This window comes from Pseudopipra pipra, chromosome 1 (genome assembly GCF_036250125.1).
Source record: "Pseudopipra pipra isolate bDixPip1 chromosome 1, bDixPip1.hap1, whole genome shotgun sequence".
NCBI classification, from domain to species: domain Eukaryota; kingdom Metazoa; phylum Chordata; class Aves; order Passeriformes; family Pipridae; genus Pseudopipra; species Pseudopipra pipra.
Genome location: NC_087549.1, coordinates 67,185,540 through 67,201,640, shown reverse-complemented (window position 1 = coordinate 67,201,640; position 16,101 = coordinate 67,185,540).

Here is a 16,101-nt window from a genome sequence, read left to right as displayed (position 1 = left end):
ATCTACATGTTGAGAAAAAAGAAAAGAACACTGAGCAAGGATCACTATCTTCTTTGCAGAAATGAGGCAAAGGTGTCACAGTGGGCTACCTTTAATCGTTTCCCTCTTAAAACAGCAAGCCAGCAAATAGGAGACCTGAGGTCAATGCTTAACTGAGCCCAAGGGATTCAAATTTATATTTTCTGACTCCTCAAGACCCACCTTACACACTTGCCGAGTGTGGCTAAATGGGGGAAACTTTCCAGGTGTTCTAGGCCACAGCGCAGAGGAGAATGCAATAATCGACCCATTAAGTCTTGCTGGTGATCATGAGTTCTGCTTCCTCCTTCTGTAAAGTCACTGGAGCAAACAATAGCATAATCCAAAGCACAGAGAATGTCCTAATCACTACAGTAACACCCCCCTTGTGCTCGCTCTCTTTTGATCAAAGACTCTTACATGTTCACTTGTATACTAGCCCTGTTAATGGGAAAGCAGCCTGATTTGGACCGGGAAAACGGCTTTCATCCAGCACTTCCTTTACTCTGGTAGGTGAGTAACAAAAGTTAAAGCTCGTTCAGGCTGAGAAAGGAATTTATCCTGGTCACACACTGTCAGTATGTATTCAAACCAATTAAGCTGTAATACAAAAGATGTGCAGATGGAGTGTCACAGATCTCTTGAAGCTTTGGAAAGGATCTGTTTCTTGTGAAAGAGTCTCTGTGAGCGGGCACTAACTGAAATCTATTTGAGTTGACTAAACTCCTGAAAACTGGAGAATGACTGCCTACTTTCTGAACCTTTATCAGAGTCAGGGGACGCTAATGCTAACAGCCAGCTTGGGAAGAGCAATGTTCAAAAACAACTCTAAGTCTGTGAAACTGCCCCATCGATGGGGAGCTACCTGTAGGGAAAGATGTTTAAACTCTTAGCTCTGATGGGCTGTACGTCTGAATAGGAATTGACCCTTATGATCTGTGCTTCTCCAGCACTGAACTGGATGATCCTGTTCAGTTTTCAAGCTGTAAAAATACAGCTTCCCCTCCTTGACTAGTTTATCAACCAACTTACCTGCATTTTTATCCAAGCATAGGGATTTTTTATCAGTTTTCTTTTCTGTTATATACTAACCTTTCTTCTAGGAAATTTGACTTCCAAAGTTCTCTAAAAAATGCATAGTTTTCATTTTGAAATTAAATTACACCACAAGAGCATTCATGATAAGCAGTATGCACACCTGCATGCAAAAAATCCCAGGGTTAAAAGAACAGCACTTTTATGCAAAGAGCAAACAACTGAGAATTTGGAGTGTCTAAATAATGAACCAGACACTTCAGTGGCAGGCCTGGCCCTAGCCTTTCTCTCAACATCTTCAAGTTGCCAGCATTAAGCCCAGCATTAGCAGTTCATTAAAAGACTCTCTCCTAATTACATCCCATTGACCAGGATTGAAAGAGTCATATTACAGGCAGGCCAGTCTTTTGACACCAAAGAAGCCCAAATTTAAGTATTCTACTACGTATCCCAGCAGAAGCAATCACAGCTCTGACTCTGAGCAAGAAGATCCTTGTCTGCAGGATGTTCTTAATGATGCAGCAGGCTCGAGGTCTTCACAGTAACACCAGTCTCCTCATGCCACCCTCCACTTCAATCAAAATCCTTTCACTTCATCTTATCGACCTGTTTTTTTAGATACTCAGGCTTTTAGGCATGCAGAATTGCCAGGGACTTTTAAATGATTGTCCCAAAATTGTGGAAGAGGTGTATTCCTTTGGTATTACCAGCAGGTTTTGCCTTCCGCTGCTGCGTTCTCTGCCCATATCCACACAGCACATCAGGATGATGACCAGGATGTGCATCCCTCCCTCCCACTACCTGGTATCCCTTGGGGGAACTCAGTGGCATAAGCAAAGAATGTGCCACATATACTGCAAGGTCTCTCCCTTGTTCCCACACAGGATGTTTGGGGATATGTGTTCAACTATACTTGTACATCAGAACACAGTCCAGGACAGTACGTCTAACACGCCTACTGACTTTCAAAGCAACTTCATCCCACCACTTCAGTCTGTGGCAGAATGGAGAGTCTCCACTTAGGTTAGTAAGAAAATTGCAAGTTTCTACCAACTTCACCTTCTAAATCAAATAAAGTTTTAACAAAAGTCTCCCAAATATTTAGATCTACCAGAATCCTAAAGGGCACCTGGCACTTTTCCACTGCTCCACAATCTGCTCCTTTGCCTATGTTCATCTGGAAATCCCACTTCCTCCTGTCCGTACTCACCATCAAATCTCAATGCTGAGTCCCCCATATTTTTTCCACCTGTATTTTGAAGGAAAGTCACAGCCAAGTCAAAGTTTGCTGAGACTCTGTTTTCTATGTATTTGCCATTCACTTGTAATGGCTGTTGTTCTTCACATAAGAATTTAGTTCCAACTACCCATGTTGGAACTAGTAGTAGTCGCTACTACTCATGTGTCTATGGTCTGGGAAACTAAAGCCAAGTTTCTTGGCTAATTAATGATCAGAACTGGGATGAATAATGATTTTCTAGTTTTGCCTCACTTCAGTTCAGACTATACTTGTTTTGTCTCACTTTAGTTCAGATTATCTCTTCCTGCAATTGCAGTCTACCACACATCCATTCAGAAAGTAATATATGAATATCAAAGATAGCAAAAATACCTGGAGAACCTGGGTACTGTGAAACACCAAGAAAAACATGGCATGAGCACCACAGTGGCTGTACACAAAGCCAGCTCAGGTTCATCACTTTGCCAGTCCAAGCTGGGCACTGATCCTCTTAGACCTGGACTATCTCCACAAGCCTCAGTGTTGTCTCTGTCCCAGGCTACTTAGCTTCTCTACATTCTAGCAAAGCCCATCAGTCTATGCATGGCACTGGATGAGGCCCTTAGCTAACTGGCAAAAAAGGCAGCCCAGCACGAAGAAGGGAGAACTCTCTTCTATGCTACTAGGCAAGTAATTATGGTAACTAAACAGTTAATTTGGATTGGAGCTCACTAAAATTTTGGGTGGCTTCTGACGGCTAAAGAGAAATATCTTGGGGTTTTGATTTTTTTTCCCTGAGCTTCCTCTTTTTTAATAAATAATTCACTTCTTGGACAATGTTCAGCAGAAATTAATCTTTAATTAGAATTTAACAAAATACATTCCTTATGCTGGCTGGCTGGACTTCCCTCAACAGTCTCATTATTCTTCCTTGGTGGAGTAAACAGTACAGCTACAATTTTCAGGAGCAATTTAATATTTTTGCTTTTACTGCTTAAGACACCTTCATATTCATTTCCTAGCTTGGAATCAATGCCTGCACCATGTAGACAATGCAACTTTCCTGTAATAAGGTTAGTTGTGCCTGTGATGAATTACTTTTGGGTCTTAATGATCCTCACCATGGTGTTCCTTTTCCTCTTGCTTCATTGCTTGGAATATTTGAGTTATTTTTTTCCCTTTCAACTGATGTCAAATATCACTGGTTTGGATCTTAATTAAAGCACTTTAATTGTTAAGCTGATTTTGTTTCTTGCTAAGATGGGACAAGACACTGTTAGCCTATATTATTTCTCTCTTCCTTTTTTTTTTCTCTATCTTATGCCTTTTAGGAAAGAACTTTCTCATTGCATTCATTTCACTAGGATTTTTTCCTACTAGGAGTGGGTTTCTCTTTTTTATCACATGCTCTTTTCAGTCATTCCAAATATAATGTTTCTAATCTACTATCTGGCATGTCTCAGTCCTCTGTTCAAATTACTTCAAAAAGGATTCCAAGCAGAATATTCAATTAGAATGACATGACTGAAAAATAAAAATGAAAGTTTAATGATCTAGTTATAGTCCATAGCTACCTCAGCTAGGTTATCTTCAGTTCTGCTTTCATGAGTCCAACTGTATTCAGTCATTTGGGCCACAAGCTGTTCTTGCTGTCATATCTTCATCAGTAAAAAAAACCTCAAACAAAATCCAAACCAAAACAAACAAACAAACAAAAAGAAATAGGAGGAGAGAAAATCAAAAGCAGGATGTCTGATCATTTATTTAGAAGAATCTGTCCTATAGAAGCAACACACCCAGACATAAGAAATGACAGTGACATGAGGAAGGAGACTTCACTTTGATTAGTGTTTATGAGATGAAGGAGAGTTAATTCCTCACTTTTCACCGTACTGGCTCTTTTAAATCAGCACAAATGAATAGCTCAATAGTCCCTGTCCTAGCACATGAGCCACTGCATGGATTCTAGCTGTGCTTAAGAATACGGGGGATGAAACACAGATCACAAAAATTAAAATGGATGGACCACATCACACAAATTATTTTCATTTTGTAACCAGGAGCCTCAGAAGACATAAAACAAAGACACCCTGACTGGCTTATCATACAGACTTTCATTTTGCAAGGTGGTTATGATTATCTACCAGGCTATACTCTGGCAAGTAATTGGAATGCAGAGCTGTACATCTACAGGGCTTCTGGCAACAGTTTGCAATGGGATCCCTAGGGAGAATAAAAGAACACAGAACTGAAAAAAGAATTTTCTTCCATAACTAACTACATACCTTACAAATATCCAGCTACCACTAGTAACTATAAATATGACTACTCAAAAAAAAAAAAAAGGCCAAAAAGTTCAATGAAAACAAGAAAAAAATCTGTTCAATGTGTTGGTAATTAGAAGACAGACCAAATCCCAAAAATTAAATATGGGGGTAAGGGAAAATTCATTAAATGTCTGAAACAGGCAAGTCATCAAGTCTGTGCTATGCTTCTGAGGTTTCACGAACAAGGCAGAAAAAAATCTTAGCTAAAATGAAGTACCATTGGAGCCTTCTGCCAAATATAACAAACAGTGAAGGCAACAGTGGGAAAAGCACTCCTCAACAACAGGATACGGGTAAAATGTCCAGGGCATGATACCAAAAAATCTCTATGCATCAGGAAAACCACAGGAAGTAAAACAATCTACCTTGCTAGAAGATGTTAAAATATCAGCCTTGACAGAAACTGAAGGAGAACAATTATCATTAAGGACATGAGAAACTGCCTACAAGGAAATTACCTAGCTTACCTTGCTTCTGCTTTTTAATCACACTGGTTATTAAAATGCTATTTAATGCATTGCAAGGATAAGGGTTAAAGGATACAACATGGGTACATAGGACAAGTCCAAAAAAGCCAATGTGTTGCCAGAAGGACTGTGGAACCACAGTCGGGAGAACGGAAGGTATGGTAAGTAGTGAGAAAGTACAAGGCATTGTCATAGGCATTACCAGTTCTCAGTACATCTCTGCATTATGTAAGCTCAGTTGAGCTTCCAAAGAGTTTACATCAAGGGGATGACACTCAGCACTGAAGGAGGAGTTAGACAATTAGGCTACAGTGAGCGAGTAACCTGGAAATCTTTGATTTTAGCACTACAGTGGCAGAATATATTGTATGTGCTATGGCAGAAGCCGTTCGTAAGCTTAGGAACTTGATGGAATGAAAGCAAGAAGTACCTGCAACGAAAAGAACTTCAAAACATGGTTTTGCTGAGGTGATAGTGGTGTGATGGACTTCATTAGGAAAAAACAAACAAACAAAAAACCCAAAAAAAACAACCAACCAAAACCAGAAGACAAAACCTCCCAAAACAAACACAAACAAACAAACAACAAAAAAAAATTATTTAAATGCTATGTGATTTCTCCAGAGGTTTTTTACATGGACATAAGACAGCTACATCACTAAATTGTGAGAGAGGAAATATGAAAGAATTTGAAGGCCTCTGGCACTCATGAAAGAAGTCATTTGGGATCATATATGTTTCTACCAGAATATTACCCATTTTGCAGACAATACAGTAATTTCTACCATCAGGCTCAACAACCAGTCACTGACTGGGACAATTTACCAGCAGCTTCAGACTGCAGCATGCAACATTTTGTATGCATTTGTCATCTTTTGCTATACAAATTTTGTCCATTTGGGTTTTTTAACCCAAAAAGTACTACTTAGAAGAGGAAGGCAAAAGTAGTTTTAAAGAGCTCCCGCTGAATATGAGATCTAGTTTTCACCAAGAGAGGGGAAGAAATACTGTCTGAGCTTAGTTTCCATAGTGAAACCACAGCACAGATGAAAATTTGGTCAGAATGGTTCTAGGTAGGTTTACCTGCCAGCAAGGTTTTGTGCTTTCCATGTTAGTGACACTCTGAACTCAGTTATGCCTTCAGAAATAAGCCTTTATCGTGGTAAGATCTAGGTTACTTCTATTTCAACTGAAATACGTAATTTAAAAGATACATTTGACTTTTCTTGTGAATTCTATCCTTGGCATCTTTTTCCATTTTGCTGCAGACCAAGGAAGCCTCTCAGACAGCCTGAGTGGCAAAATACTTCTGATTTCTCTACTCCTTGTATTCAGAGGGGAGAGGTCACGCTGTAATGATAAAAATGTGCTGACACGTACGAAGCCAGCTATCCTAGAATTAGATTAGAATTCATGCTCATTCTCTCTGGAACAACCTGATGGCTTCTTTCCTCCTTCATTAGCAGAAAGAGGCTGAGAAGGGAATGTACATATGCAATGGTATAATTTAAACAGCAAATTTGAAGGGAAAGGAATGCGATAATCACAAGTAACCATTACAAAAGGTGACTATATGGAAAATGCCAGCATACAGAAATTTTATTTTCATACGTTTCCCTTAAGGAAAATAATATAAAAATTAGATGTTCAAAGAACTTGCAGTTACAGAAAACAAAATGCCTCTTAGAGTAGTCACTGAACAAGAGCCATGCAACAGCAAAAGTAATCTCGCATTAACTTTCAACTTTTACTCTCTCTGCACCTAAGGAAAACTTGGAAAAATAACAGACACTTCTTCCTGTCTAAATCACTTACTTAAGAAATCAAGACATACGGCAGGGAATGTCTAGGGAACATAACCACACATCTATCTAATGAGAGCTTATCCATGAGGAAAAGGGCACATTTCTAGATTATATTTTATTGTGAATTTTGGGCATCTCTGATCCATTTCAGTGTATGACAAGTTGTTTTCTGTAAACACAGAAGATTGTTTTCAAATGGAGAAAAATTAATTTGCACACAGATCTGAACACAAAATGGTGAAGCCCAACAAAGAACATATCCTGAAGAAATTCTTGAGAGTCTATTAAACAGCCAACAGTCTCTTTAGAACCTTCTCCTTGTTCTCCATAGGGAACTAAGATGTCTTCTGGCAAATACTGTTGAAGGCCAAGTCTCACAGTTGGAAGCTGTGGGCTTCCTACAGATCCATTGGAATTTGTCCCCAAGCTTGATAAGTGTTGCACAAAAGGCCATCAGCTCTCTGCCCAGCACATGGGTCACAGGGACTTCTCATTTTGGGAGGAGAATAAAATTAAATTTTAAAATGGGATCTGCCACAAGGCTTTTGAGGAAACAGTTTCTCTGATGTGAAAATGAGAACTAAAAGGACAGCTCTTGTTTGTCCTCCTGTTCTATTTGAGAGGGCAGATCTGTACCTTGTGAAAGGAATAGGAAAAGTTTTGTAAAATATTATCAGTATATTCCCATCTGTCATTAGTTTTCAACACCAGTGATCTAAGGCTAACCAAAGGGATGAGCTACTTCGTAAGGGATAATTACATACACTTTTCAGGTATGAGTATAAAACATTTCCCACTGGAAGGATGGCTACTTCCTTCAGAAATGTCATAGATGCAGTGAATTGAAACCTCTATTGTAAAAGCTGAATAGCTCTGTTGCACTCTCTCTTCTTCTCCACACTTACATGTATATGTGTGTATGTATATGCCACATATGTTTTTATATCATATACCTATCCATGTTGCTTTGTTGTGGAATAACTATGGTTGCTTTAGCCTCACAGTATTTCTTGGACAACAGACGGGATCATTCTCTGTATTTTACAGGCAAGCTAAGCATCTGCCCAAGGTCATGCATAACCTATGGCAGGGCTGAGAACTGAACTCTGTGCATAAAAGCACCTTTTTCCTGTTGAGTCCAAACCTAGAACATTCATTTTTCCAATTCTTAGTGAAGAATAAATGTTTCATTGTAGTTTTGATAGACCAATCTATGACATGAATCACAATAAGATTCAGATCCAGGCCAGAACAGATCATGTCCTCTCTACAGTTGTCAGGGTAACAGCAGTCTTAGGCATTGCAGCAGCAGAAGACCTTTAGTAGCCCCAAACTCTTCCCTTCAGGAAGTACTTCTTGGCTGACCTGTGGTCCCACTGTGATATACCCACTAATCCTGCTCTGAACACACTAAGCACATCCAATTTGCCGAATAATGGAAGCACTGTCAGAAAACAATTCACAGACCCTACAGTATAACTCAAATATCCTACAAATACATTGTCTGAAGCTGAGAGTTGCATGTATATTTGGGCAGAAACACGAGCGAGTTCACGTCTTGCTAGAAAAAGCCTCTAGTCCTTTTCTATGTATGAAGTGCCAGGGAAGGATAACAAAACTGACAGAAATTTTACAAGCCTAGCACCCTCTGCAATGAAAGAAGAGAGACAGCTTTCTTCAGAGTGTCAGTTGGAGGTGAAGGCAGACACTGATGAAATAGAAAAATGAAAAAAAGGGTAGCAGCACCAGGACACCATGAATAGCCATCCCTCACAGTATCAGTATAGATCTAGTACCATTACCAAATTTCTCAGCCCTTTAAAACAGAAAATTACAGCCATGGTGTCTTTCAAAGCTTTATTCACCTAAAAGAGATGGGACAATTTGCTGGGGGAAGAAACCCTCAGGTAAATGTTAGGACGCGAGATGGTAGAAGGGACATTACTAAGCAGTGAATAAGGGGCATACTGTATCCTCAAAGGATCTCCTTGACCCTGGATTTTGAGTGGAGATACCTAGTCCTCAGGCTGCTCTGTGGTCAATTCCTCATCCCATGACCAGGCAAAGCTGTTCAGCAGAACACAGATCTAACAGCAACTAGCCCAGAGCTGATCTACAGCACTGCTATTGACCTTGCATCAGGATAAAACCAGACCAGGGCTCACTGTGGGATGATGACACTTGTGCGTCATCTATCTGGCTCATCCGAACCAGATAGAATATGGGAGAGGTCTACACCACTGATAGGACAACTCATGGGAAACAGATTTTTATTCATAAACTGCCGTATTCCACATTCTCTGATACCTGTACAGTGAGGCAGGACTGTGAAACTACTGCAGAGTAGCAGTGGTGTTCAAGGCCTGTTACTCACCAAAAGGAAATATTTCCTCTTCTTTTTTTTCTTTTCAAACTAACTGCATTTCTTTCAGCACAGATAGAAAATTCATTTCACTTCTGTTTGACACTTACTGTCAACACAGAGTCAGTCCTTTGTGCTTTGGATTTTCACACAGTTCAGAGAAATGCCTGCATTTGTTTATTTTAGAAAGAGAAGATTTTTTTTTCCTCCCTATCAGGCATAGTATTTTTTACAGCTTATTTATACAAGATGTTAACGATGGGTGAGATTTAAGCTGACAATGTCTCCTTCAGTTAAGGCTAGTTAATTCTACAATCTAATAAATCTCAACGTTCCTATAAATACATGAACTTCTCCTGCATGCCAGACCTAGCTTGACTTTGACAGTCTTTGAGAGAAGGTCATCAGATCCCTTTGCAAAGCTGATACAGGAATGGGGAGCCATCCAAAAGCTGGACCATGGTTTGAAGTGTATCTCACTAATATAATGAAAAGGAGCTTCTTTCCAACTAGCATCAGTATGAATGTCCCCTTCTCTCTTGCCAATAAAATGGCTAGTAAAATATCATTCTTTAAATGGAGATAATTAAGCAGGTCAACAGGGAAACAATGCTAAAAAAGGGAAAAAAAGTGGCTTAAGAGCAAGTGTGAATGACCGATTAGGCAGACCAAGTTACTAAGATACAGCTAATGTTTAAATGTGGCTGAAGAACAGAGAGTACTTTTTTGCCGCTTTAATGTTAACAGACTCTCTTAGTTGTTTACTGCCATCATCACTAGCAATGGCACTATTGCATTCCTCCTTCATCCATGGATCTTTGACAGAGGAAGAAATTGAGACACATAGGTCATGCAAGGCCAGCATCAGCAATGTAAACAACCCAATCACCTTTTCTCCCCACTCTGTTCTCCATCTGCCTGGTACACTTCATGCCTCAGGTAAGAGCAAAGAGGGGTCTGAATTGGTTACAGAGCAGTTTGACTTTCTTTGCGTCCAGTCATACAGAGCAAAAAGACTACCACTGCCTGTTACTTCTTGGCATGTAGGTATTGAGACGCTATCCTTGGTTAATTGAGCGTAAACTGTTCAGGTGACAGTGCCCTTTGGCTGAGTCTTCATGTTTTTGCATTCAAATCTGTCATTCCATTCTAAATCTTACATGCAGCTGCCTACATCACAATGAATGAATTATTTTAACTTTCCAAAAATAAGTATTCACATCCTTTAAAAACATCTATGCTATTTGCACTGCCAAGGTCTTTCCCTATCTCCTTGACATCTCTTCCTGCATTGAGATGTAAAATGGAATTTTCTACTCCTTGGAAAGAACTGGAAAGAGCTAAAATGCAAAGAGAGGAAGGAGAATTGCTTCTTGCTGCTTTAAAGGAGTGCTCCCCGAGTGTCCGTAATTTGTCCTTGTGTCTGTCCTTGCTCTTTTCTTCCAGTCCCCTCTGGCTTTAGCCAAGCTCTGCTGGAGAGCTTCCAGTCATTTACAGGAATGAAAAGTTTAAAAATAAAATAGGAGCTTTGATCAAGAAAGAAGTTCAGCTAGGAAGGAAAAAGGGAAATACAAGTGCTGACAACTCAGGCAGAAAGCAAGGCAAAAGCAGGTTCATTATGAGCTGACAGACATTTCTATGTCTGCTTGCAAAGCCAAAACCTCCCCTGCTGCTCATTCTTCTTTAAAATGCTCTGAATTAACAATGAAAAATATGTTTTGTTTTCACCTCTGGCTTTCCTCCATGTGCCAGCATTCTTTGCTTTTTCAATTGCAAAAAAGTTATTTTGCAGGAGCCATAAACTGTAGTGACCTCTGTGCTTGTGCATCCACATGTACATGGCATGTACACGGCATGCACCTACAATCATTAGTTCTTTCATTTTAATTTATTCATAGCCCATTCTTCCTCCCTCTTCTCCATATGCTTATGTCTTATTTTGCAATGTCCCTTTCAGCTGCTGTTAACAGAGAGATCTCTTCACTATTTTTTTATTATAAAGAAAGTAACAAAACGAACATGGAAAGTACCAGGTTCCTCCCGAACTTTTCATCATCATGCACACAACCTAGCACATTTTGGATTACACTGAAAAATATAATTCTAAAATATATTCTAAATATATTCTAAAATATTTCGAAATATAATTCCCCTAAATTCTAAACATCCAAAGCAAACTCCACACAAACATCTCGTTTGCATTTGTGAAAAAGACTGAAAAAGCCTGCTGGATACCTGCAGTCTGCATCATTCAAGACCTCCAAAAACATCAGTGCTCAGGGTATACCCTAAAATGCAGACAGGATGAAGAACAGAGCAGTTCTGGAGAGTGCATTTCCAGTAGTCGAGGTAGTTACACTGTGTTCACAACACTGGTGGGTTACCCAGCCGTTGCTGGGAAGATGGTGAACGTCTGCAGAACAGGTCTGATGGAGAAACCTCCAGGCAACCAGTAAAAGCACTCCTATCAGTTTATATTATTAACAACAAAAGTAGAACCAAGGTTGTTGCAGTTTTAATATTTGCAGTTTCTTAGCTTAAACCAAAAATCTGCAAATGAACTCTGGGTGCCCCTTCTTGAGCCCTTACATTTTTTTTAAAAACAGCACAATAAAGTCACTGACACATTATTAAAAGTACAAGTGAATCAGAGGAAGATTATTCTCAAAATCATAAAACTACAGGGCTCATGTGACTAATTCTTTTGTTTATTACACTCTCAGATCATGTTTTGATATTGAAAGAAAGAAAGTGCCCATAATCTAAAATGAGTACGCTGTTCGCCCTTCAGAGTCCTAGTCTTGAGACACTAAAAGGATGCCCTTTCTTCAAATTAAAATCCATGTTTTGACTTGTGATTATTTTTTTGCTTGGTTTTGTTTATCATGAGAAATCTAATTTGCAAGAAAGAAAAAATTACAAAAAAAATATCAATGAAAGCCACTATAGATGCTGGAAACCCAGGTATTTCTGAGTAATATCACATTTAGATTTTTGACAACTACCTTTATACCCAAAAGTAAATTCTTTTTACTATATATGTAAAGTAAATGTATTTTTACTAAATATGTAAATGTTCTTTTTACTAAATATGTAAATTAAATTAAATATTATAAACATATATACATATGTATATATGTAAATTAATCAATAAAAATTGCATGTCTGCTCTGTACTGTGTATTTTGGAAAAAATGTTAAATATTGCAGAAATATAATCCACTCATATAGCTCAGTATTTACTATTTTAAAATAACTGCATGCATACATATGGATGAGGGAACCTGTTATGTGCACAGAACTCTGTGTTTTAAAATCAGAAATGACTACTAGACCATTTACTTCAATCTGCTATACAATAAAAGCCTGTCAATCCTGCTTCAATGTGACAATTTATATTTTGCTACAGTACATCTTGCAACAAGGCATCACTTTCTTTTTTGAAAACTTCAAGAGTTTGTCAGTTTATCCCAGCAGTTAACCACTGCCCTGTTAAAAACAAATGCATTGTTCCCCAAAATCACCTGTTTCTCTTTTAAGCAGAGTTTGTCTGGCTTTAACTCCCAGCCCTTGCTTCTTGTTATGTTTCTCTCTGGAAGATAAAAGGTCTTTTTAAGAACTCAGCATTTTCTTATAAAAGTACTTGTGAAATTCACTCATCTAGTCTGTGCAATAAAGCTAAACAAATGGAGTTCTGTAAGATGTATCTGGAAGATGTATCTTACTTTTTCCAGTCATGCTTTACAACCCTATCTCCACTTTTTCAATGTCATTTTGGGAGCGTACGCAGGAAAGCCAAGCATGCTGTAACAATTGTCTGAGTATGAAGCCCTTATAATCCTCAATATGTCAATAAACTCCGACCTATTTTAAAATTCCAAAACTGAGGCAGCGAAAAGGATTGGTTCAACTCTTGGAAGAGCAAGTATTAGAAACAGGATAGAAGTACAAGAATAATCTGCTCACAGACCTCATTTTTCATGCCTTATAGGTGCCTTTACTGCAGAAGCTCCTGGGTAACCTGGTACAGTTTTTCTTTCCCATATGAAGTTTAACAAGGGTAAGTGCTGGATTCTGCACATGGGATGGAGGCACCCTCGTTGTGTGTATAGACTGGGGAGCAGGAGGCTGGAGAGCAGCGCTGCACAAAGGGATCTGGGGGTCCTGGTCAATGGCGAGTTGAATCTGAGTCAGCAGTGCCCTGGCAGCCAGGAGGGCCAACCGTGTCCTGGGGGCATCAAGCGAAGTGTCACCAGCCGGTCAAGGGAGGGGATTGTCTCCCTCTGCTCTGCACTGAGATGGTCTCACCTTGAATATTGTGTGCAGTTTTGGGCACCACAGTATGAAAAAGGTAATAAACTATTAGAGGGCATCCAAAGGAGGGCCATGAGGATGGTGAAGGGTCTGGAGGGGAAGCTGTTTGAGGAGTGGCTGAGGTCGCGTGCTTTGTTCAGCCTGAAGAAGAGGAGACTGAGGGGAGACTTCGTTGTGATCTGCAACTTCTTTGTGAGGGAAAACAGAGGGGCAAGTACCAATCTCTTTACTCTCATGACCAGTGACAGGACTCGAGGAAATAGAATGAAGCTGAGTCAGGGGAAGTTAAGGTTAGATTTTCGCCCAGAAGGTGGTTGCGTGCTGGAACAGACTCCCCAGGGAAGTGATCACAGCACCAAGCCTGCCTGAGTTCAAGAAGCATTTGGACAATGCTCTCAGACACATGGTGTGACTCTTGGGGGTGTCCTATACAGGGCCAGGAGTTGGACTTGATGATCTTGATGGGTTCCTTCCATCTCAGGACATTATATGACTTGATGAGCTGTATTATAGACAGTGGTAGAACTATGTTACAGAACTAGAGTGGAGGACTTTCCCTCCTCCTTGCTACGCTGCCCAAAAAGTGGGAGACTAGGTACATTGGGTTGGAGTTCAGGAGCAGTTAAGACAGGTGGTTGATAATAGCAGCCCATTCCAGACTCCAGCAGGTGCCAGCCCCCAGCCTTCCTCCTCTTGTGCACTTCTGAGGAGATCCTTAGCACCTTCACCTTCATGCATCACAAAGCAGCATGAGACACACCAACCTGCCTCATTCACCTTCATATCTAGACCCCACCAGATTCAGTAATCTATATCTAATCAAGATGCAACCTCAAAATGCAAGAACAGGACACTTTCGAGGAGTTTTAAATGGTAGTCATTCAAATTTCAGTCTTGTCTAGATTTACATACAGTACAGAGGAAGTTTTCCTAATTAAAAAAAAAAAAATATATCTGAACTCCTTAAAATTCAAATATGAGAAAAATACCAAGTAGAAGGATCAAATTGTGAATGGAAAAACTCCAGCCTAACTAATTATCCATAATAAATAAAAGTGAAATAGTCATAAAGCACCTCACAGACTGGCATTAGACTCATATTGTTTGTGTCTAATTAAGGTTAAGGTTACAAGGAGACTTGTTGCATGTAACCCTGTTTACTGCCTGCCTGTGACCATCCAAGACCTGGTCACATGCACATTTTGTTTGCATTCAGATCAGATGGTTTCTACAGGAGACTGAAGAGCTGGTAGAGAAAGTTCTCACAGCTGAGGGACAGCACCTGCACGGAGTTATAGAGGGTCACAAGTGCAGCACTTCAGATTCCTAGGGCAATCACTCTGGATTTTTCACGTCTTTCCTTCAGCATAAAGTGATATTGCCAGGTAACAGTGCCCTGGTGAAGGAATAGCCAGTACATCCACACACAGCACTGTTGCTCTCCAGTTATCTAACAGAAATGCTCACATTAACTAACAAAAATTAGTTGACTGCCAAGTATATGCGTGCCAATTATAGTCTATTAATTCCTCAAGATGAACAGTCCTAATACTGGGGGGGTGTCTGATTTATTTTTAAAAGAAAACCAATACTTGGAAAAGTTTTCATTCCATAACCAACAGAATAAGAATGTACATAATATTTTCACTACCTTTTTGCTACAGGCACTCACAGCCTGCATAGTTGTGGTTGTAGCCCAGAAATTGCTCCTCCAGTTTAACAACCATCCAGCTTCATGGAAAACTGATACTCAATTTTCTTTTAGTCCATCCTGTTTGATTATTTACTCATAGCTAGGGTAATTGCTGTTCAAAATCTAGAACGAATCTTGTCTTCCCTAGTTTTCTACTCTACCCTTTTCTCCCCAATCCATCACATCCCTCTAGCACACAGAGAACATGGTTGAACTTTACAATTCATAAAAGTTTATGAAATGGGCTGTAGGGTTTGTTTTGTGAAAGGGGTGGAGAAAAAGACATTTAGAAAATCACTAGATTCCTCTTCCTTTTAGAAATCACAGGGTCATAACACAGAATCTTGAAAGCTTACTACTTACAACCCAGTGATGGGACCGTGCCCCAGGACAATGACACATATCTTTGTAAGGCAGGGCAAGCCCTTTGTGAGGTGGGATGAGCCACAGAAAATCAACCTTCTGCCAAAGGGTATGTGAGAAATATATTTTTACAGGTTTTCAGGGAAGAAAATAAAGCATAAAGAAGAATGTGTCAAAGCAACATGCTGTTCAGCCTCTGGGAAGCAAAAGATGATCAGTTAGAAAGATAAGAGTCGTTCCAATAATGACCTCTTGAAGTTCTCCACTTTTAGTTGAAAGATACTTATTTAAGAGCTCATCATGGATGTTCTGCCCTCATTGGTATTTGTTTACAGGGTTCAGTAATCATAATACTTATTGGAAGAAAACAATATTTTTCAGAAATATTTGAAATTATTTCCTAAAATAACTGCCTCCAGCCTGGGGAGGAAGCCAAGTATTGTTGCCCAGTGTACACAACAGACCTGTATAAAAACCTCTGCACAGCTCATGGCACCTA